We start from the raw sequence: 17,091 nt of genomic DNA, 5'->3' as shown, positions 1-17,091 counted from the left end.
AGGAAGTTTTTTTTTTTTTTTTTTTACAGTTTAGTATCTTGTTTCTATGTGGAGGACTAAACTCATCTTATAGCTAAATGTGGTCTTCGGCTAACTAAATTTAAGATGCAGCATTTTAGAAATTTACATATCAATGTCTCTACATTATTGTTCACTAATGTTTAAATAAAATCCGGATCAGTGTGAAAAAAAATAAAGAAATAAAATGTTACAGATGCAGCTAAGTCCTATTCTTCTGCCCCTTCCTCCTAGAGGTAAAAAGTGAGTTTCCTTATATTTTAATTTCATATGCTTGAATACAGTATTATATATTTTGTTTTAAGCAAAGAATATTAATGGCAATTCCCAGAAAGGCCAATTAGAAAAGATTTTCAACTTTATTCTTTATCAGGGAATGCAAATTAAAATAACAGAGAGCTACTCTGTCACCTGTCAGACTGAAAAAAATTAGAAGTCTGACAACAGACTTGAAGTAGAAGGTAAAAAGGAACTATGCACCACAGGTATAAGTTGGTACAATATTTTTAAAGAAATATTTAACAATTTTTTAGTAAAACTGAAGATATTCCGTTGCTATGGCCCAGAAATTACCCTTCTGGGTATCTACCAGAGAGAAAGTGTCACACTTAAACACTTCAGGAGGCATGTAGAAGGACTGTGTTAATACATGTAATAGCTAACGCTTGCACCATGCTTCCTATGCGTCAGGCACTGTTGCAAGTCCTTCCTGTGCTTTTACCCTATTATGCTCATAACATACCTACCCTATAGAAAATATACCGCATTTTACAGATGAGTAAACTGAGGCACAGCAGTTCATAACTTGCCAAGTCGCATAACTCGGTGGACCCACAAACACATGCAATCTAGTTCTGAGTCTGTTAACCACTACACTGTAGGGGTCACAGAAGTACTGTATGGAAGAACAAAAGAGTGGAAATCATCCAAGAGTCCACCAAGAAAGGAAGGAACAAACAGGCAACAGTACATTCAAGCAGAGCAGAACAGCACAGCCAGTAAGATGCATAAGCCAGACCGCGCACAGGAGCTTGCATACATTTCAAAAACCTAACATAGGGAGAACAGGCAAGGTGCAAGATGATTTGTACTGTATGATACCTAAAGCTATCTTTATGATTTATTTCAAATAGCTATGATGTAATGTATGGTGATTAACATAACATAATAAAAAAATAGCTAAAATAGCTAAAGCAATCTTAGGATCTATTAATGAAATTAAAGAATCAAGAGCAAAAAAAAAATGGGAGACACTTTTTTCCCCTTGGGGTTAAGAATCTTGAATAATGTGTCAATTCCAGGAATCACAAGATTGATCAACTAGACTGGATTTTAAAGTAAGCAGCCAGAATGATGAAGGATTTTGCCGCAGTTTGGAGTATGCATACAAAGTCTCTCAAATGAGGGAATAAGGCTGCTTATGTGCAAGAAAGGACAATATTCTCCATCATCCCCCTCTTTCCTCACAGACTTCCCATCAAATGTGTGGGTACGCACTTATGATAGGACTTATCTTTTTGACTTAGGACAATTCTCTTCATACAAAAACATTAATAAATACTACAACAACTTTGCTTAACTTTATATACATTAGATAGGGTTTTCTCAAATACACAGAAGGATGTTAAATCCCAACTTGTGCACAAAAAATAGTCACAGAAAACTACATAATAGTAAAAAAATATGGCTACTTTTACACAAACAGAAAAGGTTAACAAATGACAAAAAAATACATTTTAATTCTTTTTATATTGTAAAGTCTTAGAAAATAGGTCTACCAAGGAATTTCCCCCTCCTACTGAAATAGACTATCAACAAAAAAGTACTCTTAGGAGGAGATATACTTACTTAGGAGGAGATTTCAGCACTGAAAGCAATGATCTGTACAAGGTCATAGAATTAAGCTCTTTTTCCTCACTACCCACATGAGCCTCCTCTGCATAATAAACAATGGAGGACTGTAAAGAGCCCACAATGTTGACGTCAGTTCATCTAGACCATCAGCCTCCACAGAGCAAGATTACTTTTTTTTTTTTGCAAGATTACTCTTTATAGAAAAGCAGTCAATCTAAAACAAAGATCTCTGCTAAGAAAAGACCATTCTAATAAAGACAAATCTTTGAAAGATAAAGAAGTTAACATGAGTGCTGACACGCATGGCTAAAATGTTAATTTTCATGGAAACTTAATGGACATATAAGTGGGGGTATATTAAATGTTAATTACTCTTAATCTTAGCTGTTGAAAAAAATGCTTTAGGTTTGGGTGTGGCAACTCCTTTTGAAAAACTTGCTGGCACTCCAGTGTAGACCTTGCTATGATTTCTTTCCAACATTGGACACACCTTGTTCAAAAGACAAATGACTCATAAGAGGCCACAATCCAAAATGTGATATTCAGCATTTAACTTGCTAATGATACCCCAGAAGTAGCCACAGCTCCTGCTGTGAGAAAAATAGCAGACAGGGGATTAAAAATGATGGCTTCTCTATTTCACTAGAATCAGTTGTGCAAGAATAGTAAAAATACAGTTTAAAGAGTGTCAGATAAGGTAATGAGGAGAAAGGCCACAGGCGGGTTGTGAAAGTGTGCCAACGTCAATACATGTTACTCAATGTTTGCACCACTTAACAAAAATAAGCCAAGCATAGAAGGTGAAAATGGTTAGATGAGAAAGGAGAAAACACACCTGAAATGAGTGTAACATTGTGTGCCAACTACACTTCAATTAGAAAGACAGAAAGACAGAAAGACAGACAGAAAGAAAGAAAAAGAAAGAAAGAAAAGAAAGAAAAGAAAGGAAAGAAGGAAGAACACAAAGGACCTAATGTAAGAACTGAAAAGCAAATTTGTACTACAATGATTAAAAACACCAAGTGTGACACTTGGTATCCAGTATCAAATACCTATGTATTATCAATGAAAAAAGGCCAGCTAGGACTTATTTCTTCCTCCAAAGTCCATAAGCATATTTATGCATGTTTTAACATCATTTCAATTGTTGTACAGAATTTTTTATTTTAAATACTGGCACCAGCCACAAAAAGTTGCTAATATATATTTGGTTTACCTATTCATTCTTTCAATACAATTTTGTGAATTCTATGATGTGATGTCCTAATGATGGACCCCTTTTTTGCTCTTATGAGCTCACAGCATAGTAATGGGCAGAAACCTACATAAATATTTCTGTTTAACAATAAAATTATGCTATTATAGGGGCGCCTGGGTGGCTCAGTCGTTAAGCGTCTGCCTTCGGCTCGGGTTATGATCCCGGGGTGCTGGGATCGAGCCCCGCATCGGGCTCCCTGCTCAGCGGGAAGCCTGCTTCTCCCTCTCCCACTCCCCCTGCTTGTGTTCCCTCTCTCACTTTAAAAAAAAAATTATGCTATTATAGAGTTATATGGGGATCAGTTTTCTATTAAAGCTCACTCTTACTCCTAGAAGAACAAAATTATTTTATTGCTATCCAGTTCTACTAGGATAAAAGTGATGCCCTAGATCTCACGTACATTGAACTCTGATAATGTAATGACCCTTTCATGTACATATGATTTTAACAGAACCCCAAGGAGAAGACAATATTCAAAATGGTGAAATTTCAGGAACAACAATCAAGAGTTAATGAATACCTTTTAGTTGTTTTTGCTTTTATAACCTCCCTCAATTCAGAGTGTGTAGGCAAATGGCCATTTTACACCTGTATCTAAGGTCAACCTTGTGTTTGTTCTTTTTCCACATAAATTTCTGGAATGCTGAATTTTTAAAAATTGTGGTACAAAATCTTACTGTGAATTACACAAGTAAAGGAAGTTAAGGGTTGGCTAGTTAATGTTGTTAAATATTTATGTTAAACCATATAAAAGGATGACAGATGAAATACTGGGTAGAGTTGAATTATTACAACTCCAAGTTAGGTTTTAGTTTGTAGGTTTCCACTTTCAATATGAAATCAGTTATTATTAAAAGTCTCACCCCATCTAATATTTATTGGCCCTACATTAAGGACAAACAAACTAAATCTAAGCCTTAATTAATTCATTTAATAAATATGCATTGAGTGGTTTTTACTGGCTCAGCACTGTTCTAGGTGATGAGTATACAGTAGTAATGAAAGCAGCCATGGTTCTCACCCTCCTGTAGCATACGGTCTCATGAGGAAAACAGCAATGAATGAATAAATAACCACAACATGCCAAGTACTATAGAGGAAAGGAAAAATGAACTGGGGGAATACTGTGTGCTGAGGATGAGGGAGGTCTGAATAAAGTAAATGATGAGGAAGGTCTCCCTAAGAACATGACACTTAACATGATCCCTGACTTGAGTGAAGGGATCTGCAATGTGGGGAGCCAAGGACAAGGGAAAAATGTATTCTAGGAAGAGGCCACTGTACCCACAAATGTTTCAAGACAGGGGACCCTCAGGGAACCAAGGCAAAGTCATTGTGGCTGGAGCATAGTGAGTGAGGGGCCGAGTGCTGGGGGTGGGGGCAGACTGATGAGGCCCACCACGCTGGCTACACACTGTTATAGAAGCCACACTAAGATGTGTGAACTGAATTTAAAGAGGAGTGGGAAGCCATTAAAGGGTTTCAACAGAGGACATACATGACATTTTTAAAAGATGACACGGATTTCTCAATATAGATTAAGTTGGAAGCAAACTAAAGGTGAAGCACGGAGACCAACTAGAAGCCAATTTCAGTAGTCACATAAGGCACATGGTGGGCTAGAAAAAAGGTAGTGGATGGGTTTGGAAAAAAAGTATATGAAGCCATGGCATAATCTGGAGGTAGGATCAACAGAACTTGCTGATAGGTTGGATACTGTGGGTAATGTGCGGGAAGGAATGAATAATGCTGAAGAAACTCTGGGAAAGATGGTCCCAATTATTGAGATATGGAAAAATGTGGGAGGAACAAGTTCTGAAGGAATATTAAACATTTTGTTTGGACATGTTAAGTTGGAGATACCTATGAAACATCCAAGAGGAGAAATGAGGGGCAACAAAGTATATAAGACCAGAGCTTCAAAGAGTGGTTTGTAGTGGAGATATAAATTTGCAAGTAATGAAACAAACAAATGGTACTTAAAGCTATAGCTAATGATGAGATCACTGCTGGAGAGTGGGGAGGAGTGTATCTACAATTTCAGCATGCAGAAAAATTTCCTGGGGCAATTCTGATTCAGTAGGTTAGGGGTGGGGACTTTGATTCTGCATTTGTATTAAACTCTATAGGTGGGTCTCATCTTACTACCATTCTGTTAAACACTGTCATAGAAACAGAAAGTAAGTGAGCCCAGCAGTGAACTAAGACACTCCAGCAATTGGTATCCGGCCAGAAGAGGAGTTTGAGGAGCTAAAGCCATAGACCTACTAGGAGAGAGTGGTCCATGCAATCTATACCATCTTCAAAGGGAAACGAAAGGTATCTGTCTATTAGGTACTACTAGCAAGACTCTGGTCAGGGTTCCCTTGAGCAAGTTCCTATAAAACAGTGCCAAGAACAGGCCTCCAGAACAATAGGTTGGCTCAAGTGCTCAGTAAATTTGTGCTTTGTCATTGTAAGAAGAAAACACAGACAATATCAGCAACTGGATTGCGGATGCCTTCTAAGTATGACTACTGCTATCCTAAAATCAGGAGAGGGCATCATGGGATTGGTACTGGCCATGCTGGAGTTAATGAGCTCTTGGCCAACCCACTTCAATATTACCAAGGGTAGGGAATAAGTAACACCACTATCTTTTCTTCTTTTCTTTTCTGTAGCATGCTACTAGCCTAAAGACCCTGGTATTTATTAACTCCTTAAAACAACAGGTTAAGACAAGTAGGCCCAGACAAATTATGAGGCAGATTCATTTCTTTTTCTCAATTTATATTCTCTTAGCCAATCTCTTCCTAGCACTCCACATCTCCATACTGCTCTGTTTGGAACGGTCACAACCGAGTCCTTACCTGTGTCAGACAAACCAACTTCATAACCCTTCCTTTGATCACTTCTCAAAGCTCGTCCCATTTTATGTAGGCTTGTGTAATAAGTTGATTGTACAATTTTTATATGCTGATGAGTTTGCTATCACCCACAAATTTGCATTTTAAAGGGAGATTTGTGGATACAAACTTTAATTTGAAGGAATTGAGCTAGTATTGGAATACTCCTATATAATTATGGAGGAGTTATACTAAGATATACTTTTTTTTTAAGATTTTATTTATTTATTTGACAGAGAGAGAGATAGCGAGAGCAGGAACACAAGCAGGGGGAGTGGGAGAGGGAGAAGCAGGCTTCCCGCTGAGCAGGGAGCCTGATGTGGGGCTCGATCCCAGGATCATGACCTGAGCCGAAGGCAGATTAACAACTGAGCCACCCAGGCGCCCCTGGAGAAGATAATTTTAATAATCCTTAATCAACATCACATAGATTGCTATTTCACCTGTAAAGTCTCCACAGTTTAAAAAGTCTTTGAGTTAATTGCCTGGGAGCAAGCAACCATTTTAAAAGCAATGCCAAGAGATCGTAAATTACTTCATAAAGCTGATTTCTTGTTATGGGATAGCTGAAAGAAATGTTGTTTTTTTTTTTTTTTTGAGATTTTATTTATTTATTTAGTAGCACGCAAGTGGAGGGGGCGCAGAGAGAGAGGAAGAGAGAGAATCTCTAGCAGACTCCACACTGAGCTGAGCCCAAGATCATGACCTGAGTCGAAATCAAGAGTTGGATGCTCAGCTGACTGAACCACCCAGGTGCCCCTTGAAAGAGACCTTGAACAACAAATATATCTATGAGTTTGTCTTATTAAAAATCGACAGAAAACCAAAGATTTTCTTTACCAAATAATAAAGTGGGAAGCAGTCCTTATATGAAGGGTTGCAAATCAAAGACCATCAGGTACAAGGCAATCAACACAAATGTGTAGAGGAACCAGATATAAAATAACACGGGGCCAGGAGGTCCATGGTAAACATTCAAACTCAGTTTTTGGAAAACACTGTGAGACTACACATACCACACCTATAGGCCCACCTCATTCCCAGGACCTCAGTGTTCCTGCACTAAATTCCCCATTCCACTGTACAACAGAAATTAAAGTAGGGCTAAGATGCTCTGATTGAAAGGGAAATAAAAGGAATATCAAGTAGGATTTGAACTATCCTGGATTTCTCACAACTAAAGGGTTTACCAGAATGCAGAGCTTTCAGTGCAAATACCAGGACAGTCAAAAGGCTTGCTCCATGTTTTGGGGCTATGGGAACAAAACAATGATAATGTGGGGTCTACTTTCCACAAAAAGTTGAAACTGGTAGCTTGGTTTGAAAAAAATCGTCAGGTAGCACATCAGAAGGCAGAGTAATCACCAAGATATTCTTCAAACAGTAGCTAGACTGATAAGGCAATCAACTATCACAGGCACCCAGTATATGTGTCACTGAAATTATCTTTTCACTATCGCACACAAAAACAACACTGTGAACCTGTATTAGCAGCTCTCGAAGAGACCATGATATGAAACAAAAAGAATCAGAGGCAATGAAATGCCCAGTAGTGTCGAAACCAACATCCTGAAGTCAAATGAGATCATTGTTCTGTAATTTAAAAACAACAGGGTAATTTCATAGAACGTGTAGAAAGAAATGATGAAAGGAATTAGACTAGTTGTCTAGGGTAGTGGCCCTCAAATGGGGGTGATTCTGGTCCCCAGGAAGCATATGATTACACCTGAAGACATTTTTTGACGTAACAACTAGGGAAATGGGTGCTACTGGCATTTAGTGAGTAGGGGCCGGGGACGGTGCTAAACATCCTACAGAACAGTCTCTCACAACAAATTTTCTGCCCCAAAATGTCAATTGTGCTAAGATTGAGAAATCCTACTTATGGCTGTAAAACTTGTAAGAAAAAAAAAAAACACTTGGTTAATGTCAATAAGGTTAAAGTATATGAGAAGTACTTTTACTTTATGAGTGTGATCCCTCAGTTGACGAGGGACAAAAACGAGAGAGGAGAAAAGCAATGAGGAATAAGTAATGCTAAGGATGATGAATTAAATAGGAGCCACACAAGGAAGAGAAGGGGTCTCATGTACCACACCACACCCATTCTGTTCATATGACTCCCCATCTGCAAATCAACACCAACAGAACCTATCACTCTTTCCCCTCAAGAGTGTGCAGTGCTAGTTACTAAAACTCACCTCTTCATGTCACAGTTCTGTTAATAAAAGAATGAAGAGCATGTGGGCACATCTGACAGTCACCAAGGGCAGGGTAAGAATGATGGCCTTAAGGGGGTGGGTTAGGAAAAGGGGGTGTGAGAAGGTGAAATGCAAAAGAAGTAAAAAAAACTAGAGAAGTGGCAGTTAGAAAGAGGTATATTCTGCACATATGCAAATAAATTTCCGGCCGGGGGGGCAAGCTGGCATTGTACCGATAACTGCTTCCAGTTAAATATGGAAGCTGCGACCGGAAGCCATGTATCACAAGAGTGACCAGTTCATGATTTAAAATAAAAACGTTCCAAGTACTAAGCAGGGATCTGAAGATCAGCACTTCGACATCAGATTTTATATCTATTGAAATAATAGAAAAAGAGAAAAAAACAGGTAAGTGTTTAGGAATGAATATATACTTGCTGCCTCTCTGGTATGGCATCCTCTCCAAGGCCTGAAATACCATGTAGCTATTCTAGAAAACAGAAGCAAGATATGGCCTTCCCTCTGGTTACCAAAGATGAACATGTAATTTTTAGTATAATATCACTATCACTAAAGATCTGTGTAGGGTTTATCTGAAAATATTTTAGAAAGAATCACAATTCTTCACAATCATATCTTTGGACAAACAAAATCAATTCAGAGATAACTGATGCTAGTAGTTTTAGGCATAGACCCACTAAGATTATGTTCAAAGCCTGAACTTTCAAGGTAGAGACAGAACTGTTTTTCCCTACTGAACTGCCATTTTGATGAAAATATTACTGTCAAAAACATCTACCTTAATTTAAGGATCTTGAGTTATTAATAGCATAATATATAATATGGTCACAGACATTTTTTAAAGTGAGGATTTTTAATTTAACATGATTTTGAGGACATTGATACAATTTTTAGAGTTTTGAAAATACAATTTGATTCATGTTAAAAATCATTTATAAATATTTAATTCTGTACTTATTCATTGATTAAAAACATCTGTGTACTTTTGGATATTGTTGCTCATCTTCCATGAGAGATATGATCAGTATATGCTACTGATCACCATACGATCCAGGCATTCCCCTACTAGGTATTTACCCAAAGAAAACAAAAACACTATTTCATAAAAAGATATATGCACCCCTATGTTTATTGCAGCATTACTTACAATAGGCAAGATATGGAAGCAACCCAAGTGTTCATAGATAGATGAATGGATCAAGAAGATGTGGTATACACACACACACGCACACACACACACACGAATATTACTCAGCCATAAAAAAGAATGAGATCTTGCCATTTGCAACAACATGAATAGACCTAGAGGGTACAATGCTCAGTGAAGCAAGTCAGACAGAGAAGGACAAATACCATATGATTTCACTCAAGCGGAATTTCAGAAACAAAACAAACAAACAAAGAAAAAAAGAGACAAACAAAAAAAGACTCTTAAATACAGAGAACAAAATTGATGGTTGCCAGAGGGGAGGTAGGTGGGGGATGGGTAAAATAGATAAAAAGGATTGAGAGCACACTTATGGCAATGAGTACTGAGTAATGTATAGAATTGTTGAAATCTTATATTGTAAACCTGAAGCTAATATAACACTGTATGTTAATTACATTTCAATAAGATTTTTTTTTAAAGGAGTTCATTTTCTATATGTAAAATGCCAACACAGAGAGCAATTTATCATGTCTAAGCAGGTAAGCAGTGAGTGCATCCAAAGGCCTGTCTGGGCACAGGTGGAGCTTTCTCATGCAGAACAAAGCTTTCCTGGAAATTTTAAATGGAAAATATCACAGAGAGGAGTTTTTAAAAGATTGTTATGAAAAATATATGTGTAGTAAAAAGAAAACTGTAATATAAGTTTTAAGATGTAAGTTTTATTTACAACTTCATCAGTTACTAGGCAAGAGACCAGGGGTAAGTTCATTTGTCTCCATATCTGTAAGATGGAGATTTAAAACAGGTACGATATGTGATTCTCAACAGAGCATTCAGTACTGTTATTTCCTATCGGCCCCTCTAAAATGAGTGAGAAAGACACATAAAGAAGCATTGCAGAGCTTTGTAATGGTTTCAGAAGTGAGAAAAATCTTTGTTTTAAAATAATTATACTTAATCAAAATATCAAATTAAAATTTAAAAAATATTAAATTAAAATTTAAAATCTAGAAACAGCTTTCTATGTGGAGGCAAACATATTAATGGAAAAGGTCACTGCTCTAAAACCTTTGAGAAAATCTGTAATTTTCTCCCAAACATGAATTTTAGAACTTCTTCCAATGGCTTAATCCTTAGTAAAAGTTAGCTTATATTCAAAAGTTAAATATAAGTTTGCCCCATATTTTATTCTTCATGCCTCTTTTTTCCAATCTCTACAATTTTCCAGATTTGTTTTCCACAATTTGCAGCAATACTATAAAAACAGCAAAGAAATATTACAAATTCTGAGCATCACTCACACACCCAATCTTCATTCTTTACTGTGAACCACTGGCCAAAGTCCACCTCTCTTCAGTTATCCAATGAGATGAATTTTATGGAAAAATACAAGATTAAAAAAAAACACCTTTCTAAGACTTTTAATGAAGGTTTGTGATCAGAAAAGTCTATTAAATGGTAGCACATTTAATGAGTACTTAAATTATATTGTTAACAGCCCAATAATTAGGCCCTTGGCCACACACACACACACACACACACACACACACGTGTCAAAGTAACAGGGGCATAACTTCCAGCAACACTGGTTACAGGGCCTCTGGTCTTAGCTACTTTTTGTTCTTTCCCATTAATTTGATTAAGCCAGAAATAATGAGCAAATGTGAACCCTTCCTGGAGTGCATCATTTAATTTCTTTTCAAAAATTGCACAGGTGAAATCCAGCAGTTTCTTGGCAATGTACTAAGTAGAATCCAAGAAATACAAAATATTCCATCAACTAAGGATGGGTGCATAACAAAGTATGCACATGTGATATACATACACATATGCACATTTATAGACATTTGTGGGTAGTTTCGTGGATAAAAGATTCAGACACACACATGGGTACAAATCTTAGTCCTGCTTCATAATTATGGCTTCTTGGGCAGATTTAATTATATTCTGTGAGTCTCAGATTACAGAGCTATAAAATGAAGACAATAATGGCCACTGATAGCACTACTGTGAAAATAAAATGAAGAAGCATATTTAAAGTCTCTGGATCACACCAGAAGCTCAAAGAGATTATTATTTATTTATTTATTTTTTAGGGAGAGGAAGCGGGGGAGGGGCAGAGAGAGAATCTTAAGCAGACTCCACACCCAGCGCAAAGCCTGATGTGGGCTTAATCTCATGACCCTGAGATCATGACCTGAGCTAAATCAAGAGTTGGATGCTCAACTGACTGAGCCATCAGGTGCCCCTCAAAGAGAGTATTATTAACAATACTATTACCCTCTAAGAATTATATAAATGAAATGAAAAAGAAAACCCACCTGAAAATGCCTTCTTAAAATAATTTAGTTTAATTGAATTAAAACTTTAAACTTTACTTCCATTTGGGAAAATGAAGGGAAAAAATCAAATCAAAGAAGCACAATAAAAAAAATTAAATTTCAAGAAACAAGGCTAAATCTTGTTCAGGAGTGGGAGAAAAGCCACTCTTCCTTTGATGAGGGGAATCAGTGCTTCCATAATCAAAATAACTATATGTCACACATTTTAAAAGTAAAAAAAATTTTGTTTAAACTTTAACAAAATATCTTAACTGTATTACTCTCATGTCATGCCTTACTTATTTTTCTAAATGAAAATTGCTTTTTCTTTTCTTTTCAAATCTCCTTTCAAATTTATAGCCGATTTTATTTACTGATACTTTTTTTGTTTTCAAAATGTGCACACAGACTGCTCTTCAAATGCATATGTTAAGTGGGTTTACTTCTGATATAAGGGTCTATCCTTTCTGTGGATCTCAAAACAATTTTTGGAAAGACAGTGGGGGTGGGAATCTTAGGTTCTACTCCTAGAAGTGAGGTTGGAGTCCTCACCCTGCTTTTGCTGGTGGATGCTTCCTTCCCTTCCTTCTGCAAATCTGCTTGCACATTGGGAGAACAGGAATAAAAACCTTGTTTCAAACATGTCTGAGTCTGTGACCTTCGTTCTACAACACCTTCCCCAAGCCATTCTCCACTTAAAAGCTAAAGTGGGCTTATCCTGGGGAAAGAATTACTCACAGGCATCTGGTCAATGGTTTCTTTCCCATTTGTTCCAGCTTGTCCACAGAAGGAGATCTAACAAACAAATGTGGTTAGAGTCCTTACCCTCAAGTAAATTATAATCTGTAAAGTGGGAAAAAGTGTAAATGTGCAACAAAAAATGGATGACAAGTCTACCACATTTATGTAGCCAGTTTCAAACTCTTGTTTTCTCTTGTTTCATATACCTATAAATATACCCAGCTCTCCTTAATTATAATCTTCTGGAGAACACGACTGTGATGACTTTGGGGTTTGTTAGTCAGATTATTTGTCTCGTCACACAGAATTTATACACGACTGTAAACATAAGAGGTATTTATTAAATGTATGTCTTTGGCTTTTCATATTTACCTCCAAGGAAGTGGTAAGAAGGTGCCCTTCAGAATGAGATCCTAATTAACATTTAGGACTAGATGTTCAGTAACTCTCGGAATCACTGTGTCTTTTAATGTATACAAAGCAGCATTCCAGTGGTGTTCTAAACCACTTACTTCAGCCGTCTAATTCCATGTTAAACTCAAGTGGTAAACAATCTTTTCCTCAAGTTGTTTCCTCTCTCATGGCCACCACTGACGTAGACATCAGCTGGAAGAGAGGCCTCCAAGGATTAGGCAGCCTGCGTGATACGTAACTTGGCAGCCACTTGTAAACTCCAAAGAGAGTAAAGCAAGTATCAGTGACCGATTGTGAAGCTGAATTGCTTCCTCTTTTCTAGTTTCTCACAAAACTGTTTGAATTCAGCTTCCCCTCTCCCTAACATCAGCCACTTCTGACGGAAGTCTATTCTCTCAGACTCGCTTCTATTTAGGAGAAATTGCTTATATTGTTGTTCTCAGGCCTATTAATAACTTAGAAAAGAGGTACACATGCTGAACTTTCAACAATGACACAAATATTTTCCTATGGCATTTTCACTGTATTTCTCTATGTTCTGAATTCTATCTTTACCTTACAAACATGAATTCAATAGTAGATTCACAAAAGGTAATATTATGGAAAATATGCACAGGATATATTTCCTACAGTTAAACATTGAAGTTACCACAACTCCACTGTCGTGTTTTTCTGAAATTTGTCCTTGGGGCTTATGTAAAAGGCATATAAAATATAGTGTTGTATTAATATTTTTATGCAAGTTTAAATACTGTAATATGTAAAACTATATTAAATTATACTTGTATGGGCCTTTAACATGACCGCAGTAGATTGCATTTGAAGTAACACTGAAAACCACACTTTATACCCGATTAGCTTTCTCCTGTTTCTTCGCTTGAGCTAATAACAAAGAGCTCATTGGAGTTGTTTGGAGGAATTGTTCTTTAAAATATGAAATAGCTTTTTATCTTAATGCGTGATGAATGCTTCACTTTTAAAGAGGTATTATCTTGTGCATTATTAAAAGACAAAAACCCTACAGAATCACCTGACACCTTACAGAACAGAGACTTCTGTTTTTGTTTTTTTTTTTTTTGAGCAGTAGTATAGAACTGGATACAGTGGCCTTTTCAGATTAGACTATTTAACACATTTCTAAGAAAACTGCTCAGGAGACAGGAAAATGTATCTGTGGTACCCAAATTCTTATCCTTGAAAAACCTATAAGAAATTCTGATTTCCAGGGCACCTGGGTGGCTCAGTTAAGCGTCTGCCTTTGGCTCAGGCCATGATCCCAGGGTCCTGGGATCGAGTCCCACATCGGGTTCCTTGCTCAGTGTGGAGCCTGCCTCTCCCTACCCCTCTGACTGCCGCTCCCCCTGTTTGTGCTCTCTCTCTCACTACCTCTCTCTCTCTCTGTCAAATAAATAAATAAAATCTTAAAAAAGAAAAAAAGGTAATTCTCATTTCCTCAAATATCAGTTCAGCTCATGTCTGGAGACTACTCCCCATCTCTTCCAAATCTGCCAGGAAAGTAATTCTCCCTTCCTCCCCAGCAGACCTTAACCAGTTGAACCATCCCTGAAGCCTTGCAAAATAAACAGAATATACTCTAATATAGAGCAATCCTTTTGCATCACTAATCCCACCAGACACAGCCCATTCCTCTGCCTTTACTAACGTCTGTATTTTAATTATATGTAGATTCTACCTGGTAAAGATTTCTTATCTTTCAAGATAGTTTAAGCATTCTCATCTCTATAAAAGATTTTTCTGACCCCACCCCTCACCCTGGATAGAATTAATAACTCCCTTTTTTCTTCTTTTTCTTTGTTCCCACTGTATGCTGTACAGGCCGCCATCATAGGCCTCTAATAGTTTATTGCATTCATTTATTTACATGTTTATTCCCTTCCTAGTAGACTATAAATTGCTTGAGGATACATCTTACTTATCTGTATGTCTGTGGTTCCTAGCAAAAAACCTGACATATTACATACAACACTAAATATCTGTGGAATGGGAACAATGAATAGCTGTTACATACAAAGAGATAAATTTAAATTGGGCTTCTACAGAAATTTCAGTAAAGATTCTCTTCTTTTTGTTACCTAGAGAATAAATAGATTTTTCTGCTGCTCTGATTAAGACTCAAATAGGAGATAGACAGACTTGCTTGCCCTCATCTGACTTTTCTATATTCACACAAGAGTCTTCAATAATCAACCCTAACAAACACTTTCAAAAGAATAGTCCCAAACTTAGAGTGAAAGGTTGTTCACATGTGGACTGTTTGTATAATATAGGTCATTTTTTATGTGGTCTCACAAGTATGTAATAAATAAACAGTAATGATGACCATGACCTGAGTTAAAACAGTGGTAATCCAGCTATTCTGACTTCCTGAGGTTAATCTCTTAGATTCCTCTGGCCTTTGTACCTCTGTGGAGTGAAGAAACAGTGTAAGCCATACCTACAAGCCTCTATTTATATAATTTAACATGCTTATATTGCCCTACTAAAACAAATATTTTTTGAACACTTCTCTACAGATTCAAGAAAGCAAAGAAAATTAACTAACTCACTTTTTATCTGAAGGTTTCCAAGGTATAAAACCACATTCCTTAGTGCAAAGACTTCAACTTTTAAAAATATTTTTTGGGGGAGGGAACAAGGTTTTATGATTATTATGTCTCATCAGCTCATTTGTTTGCAAAATACCAAGCGTTATAACAAATGCTCTCAGCTACTCATAGGTTAAAAGGCTTTGAGAGTGTGGTATTCAATAGAATAAACTCAGAAACACTCAGTAGTTTCATCATAATTATAAACATGACCTAAACACGGCAGGATTGTTCATTATGTCTAGACATATTACAGTATGTTGGGATATTTCATCTCAGCCCTAATTCCAACATACTATCAATATGATAACCTTGTAGCTTAAGTCCTTATTTTAATGGCCCACATTATCTACTTTGGCACTATAGACATTTACAAGTTAATTACTTATTAAAATTAGCTATTACAGTTAGTTATTATCTATCCTGAGTGTCTACACTCAATCTTTTTTTTTATTATGGTCAGTTAGCCAGGGCATCGTAAGTTTTGTTGTAGCGCTCAACGATTCATTAGTTGTGTATAACACCCAGTGCTCACTCAATTGAACACAAAATGTTATTCTTCTGGAATACAGAGAGATCTTATTTAAGAAAACTCTTCTGTATACTCCAATGGTTGTTCTCTCATCTTTAATTCTGTTTCTCAATAAGTTTAAAAAAGCCGCTTTAAGAAACAAATACCTGTCCTCGCACTACTGTCCACAAGATTCAGAAACCTTCACATCTGCCATCCAAGGCACTTGCAGAAACATCTCCCTGAACTCAGGAAGCAAGTTTCCAGAAATCTGCCTCTCACTTCTAATTCCCCATCACCTGCCTCCAATTCCCCTCCCGAGCCTGGGCCTCTGTGGTCTGCTTCTTCGGGCTTCTGAAGAAAGGACAGGCTGTCAGAGTAGTAAGGGTTTTCTTGAAGTTCCCAATCAGACATCAGAATGTGTTTTAACATGAAGAAAAATTACTAAGTACAATTAGGATCCATAATAGCCGGATTAGGAGTTGAATAGGCTTGGGTGGCTGGCTTGGGATCTTAACTTCTCATTATAACTATTTTTCTGGAAAAACTAATTCTGAATTGAGTGCACTTAAATTATAAACCAAGAATTATAACGCACTTTGTAAGCTGTAGATCCTACAACATTACAGTTCTTTAGTGATATGAATAATCTTTTTAATTCTGATTTTTCTTTAAGGAATTAAGCTTATTTTCATGAGAAAATGGTGATAACTTAGTTTTAAATTGCTGAAGAATTTTTTTTTAAAGGAGCAAGCCTACAATTTCCTTGCACCTGATTATTTTTCTTATTATAAACTAGTTCTTACTGAAAATCTAGTATGCGTCAAAAAGCTTTTTGTGGGTGCCGGAAACATAGCAATGAACAAGACAGGCAATTCCTGACCGAATGGAATTTCTATTCCAGGAGGTGAGAAGTAGGAAGTGAAGAAGGGGACAGAAGATAATAAATAAACAAGAGACCCCAGGTACTGATTTATGATATAAAATAAATAGTGATGTGATATTGTGGGGCAGGGGGCTACTCAGGGTGGTTGTTCTAAGGTGATAAAAGTAAGAGCTGAGTGTGAAGGATGGACAGATGAATAAATTTATGAATAAGTAAACACTGGTA

At 36.8% G+C, this 17,091-nt stretch overlaps 1 protein-coding gene across 1 annotated transcript in view; it reads right to left on the bottom strand.

Moving 5' to 3' along the window:
- The window catches only part of ADGRV1 (adhesion G protein-coupled receptor V1), a 521,249-nt gene that overhangs the window by 246,570 nt on the left and 257,588 nt on the right, over positions 1-17,091 (bottom strand). The gene's annotated exons all lie outside the window — the stretch shown is intronic.

Source organism: Neomonachus schauinslandi, chromosome 7, assembly GCF_002201575.2.
Source record: "Neomonachus schauinslandi chromosome 7, ASM220157v2, whole genome shotgun sequence".
Taxonomy (NCBI): domain Eukaryota; kingdom Metazoa; phylum Chordata; class Mammalia; order Carnivora; family Phocidae; genus Neomonachus; species Neomonachus schauinslandi.
The sequence above is the reverse complement of the archived record's forward strand: the minus strand, read 5'-3'. Positions and strand labels throughout refer to the sequence as shown.